The following is a 2,181-nucleotide window of genomic DNA, read 5'->3' on the forward strand; positions in this document are numbered from 1 at the left end:
CTTTCACCTTCAATGAAAGGTTCTTTAATTCTTTAATTACCGGTAAGTCTTCATAGAATTGGTCAATTTCAGTTTCTTCAGCACCAGTAGTTGGTGCATAAACTTGAATTACTGTGATGTTAAAAGGTCTGCCTTGGATTCGTATCGAGATCATTCTATCATTTTTGAGATTGCATCCCAGTACAGCTTTCGCCACTCTTTTGTTGACTATGAGGGCCACTCCATTTCTTTTATGGGTTTCTTGCCCACAGTAGTAGATATGATAGTCATCCAAACTGAATTCGCCCATTCCCGTCCATTTTAGTTCACTGATGCCCAGGATGTCAATATTTATTCTTGCCATCTCATTTTTGACCACATCCAACTTACCCAGGTTCATGGTTCTTACATTCCAGGTTCCTATGCAATATTTTTCTTTACAGCATTGGACTTTCCTTTCGCTTCCAGGCATATCCGCAACTGAGCGTCCTTTCGGCTTTGGCCCACCCGCTTCATCAGCTCTGGATCTACTTGTACTTGTCCTCCGCTCTTCCCCAGTAGCATGTTGGACGCCTTCCGACCTGAGGGGCTCATCTTCCAGCGTCATAACTTTTATATGCCTGTTGTCTTTGTCCATGGAGTTTTCTTGGCAGGGATACTGGAGTGGCTTGCCGGTTCCTCCTCCAGGTGGATCACGTTTGGTCAAAACTCTCCACTATGACCTGTTCATCTTGGGTGCCCTGCTCGGCATAGTTCATAGCTTCTCTGAGTTATTCAAGCCCCTTCGCCATGGCAAGGCAGTGATCCATGAAGGGGAGATTGGTATTAGTATACAGGTAAACAGGCCAGATCACACCAAACATTTGGAGCAGTTAACATATTACTTTAAACAACCATGGCTCCCCTCCAGGAAAACCTGGGAACTGTTGTTTGTTATGGGTGCTGAGATTTGTTAGGAGAACTACAATTCCCAGAGCTCCCTGCAGAGAGGGATTGATTCGTAAATGACTGATAATTGTAGCTCTGTGAGAGGGGAAGTAGAGTCTCCTAACAACTCAGCACCCATAACAAACTACAGTTCCCATGATTCTTTCAGGGAAGCCATCACAGTGCTCTGAATGTGCTGCTGTCTCTGAGAACAGATGCTGGAAAATGACATGTAAGGGCAGGTGGTCTTCTCTTGGTACAACCTACTTGCAAGCTTTGCAGAGATATCAGCCTACTGCTTTTGAAAGCAGAATGATGGATGCTCTCCTTTGGAGCCCAAGGAAGTATTAAGGAAAAGTTATTCTTAAAACAGTAGCTGGGCAAGGAAGTGGTGGGGATGGTACATATAGAATAAGTAGAGAAGAAGAACATACGTTTAGGAACATTGGAAAAGGTTTATTGAATATATGGTGGGAAATTGTGTACACTTGAAAACGTTGGCAGCATTAAGATAAATTCAACAGTGTAAATAAGTTTTGATGGATGGAATAACGGAATACTGAATGGTTTAGTTTTTGTAAAATATGCAGGGATTTATGATGTGCAAAACGAACTATGGAAAGAGGAGAAGTCACTGATATTTTAAGGATGTTTAAATGAGTATTCTAAATTGTAAAACAGAAAAATTAATGATAGATAGAGAGGAAATGGTGGAGATGGTAATAGTATTTCTCACTCTGACCTGGAGGAACCAGAAACTCAATGCAGGTTTTGCTTGTGAGCATGTGCTGAATGCCTTCCTTTTATTACACCAACTTGCACCATACAGTGCCTCTGATCACATGCAGAGTGCTTCAAAGAGGCACTTTTAAAACAATCATTGTTAACGACAATCCCTTTGGACATTTTCAGACATTTCCAAAACCTCATTCTTTATTTAAATCACCACGATCTTGCAGAAATTAGATAAATCAATGTCGAAAACGACAAATGAATTTTCAGCCTGGTTTCAGTCTTCCTGTCGTGGCACCTGGTCAAAAGAATGAAATCCTGGCTAAGCCAGTAAAACCTTGTCTTGTTGTCAACCTTTACATAGAAGAAGCCTTTACATATTTCAACACCTGGTCAAATGAATTTTATCTGACAGCACCATATCGATTTGGACAGGTCTTGCCCTCTTTCCTTAAAAGGAGCTCGTCTCCTCCGCTTTGAGAACACATAGAGTAAATACATATCCAATTCCAGGTAAGGGCAAGAAATCGACCGGAGACTTCA

At 41.6% G+C, this 2,181-nt stretch overlaps 2 protein-coding genes across 2 annotated transcripts in view; one reads left to right on the forward strand and one right to left on the reverse strand.

Moving 5' to 3' along the window:
- BCKDHA (branched chain keto acid dehydrogenase E1 subunit alpha) overlaps nt 1-2,181 on the reverse strand; it is a 191,490-nt gene that overhangs the window by 110,747 nt on the left and 78,562 nt on the right. The window lies entirely within an intron of this gene.
- Nucleotides 1-2,181, forward strand: part of B3GNT8 (UDP-GlcNAc:betaGal beta-1,3-N-acetylglucosaminyltransferase 8) — a 117,843-nt gene that overhangs the window by 50,378 nt on the left and 65,284 nt on the right. The window lies entirely within an intron of this gene.

Source organism: Podarcis cretensis (genome assembly GCF_951804945.1).
Source record: "Podarcis cretensis genome assembly, chromosome: 8".
Lineage (NCBI taxonomy): Eukaryota > Metazoa > Chordata > Lepidosauria > Squamata > Lacertidae > Podarcis > Podarcis cretensis.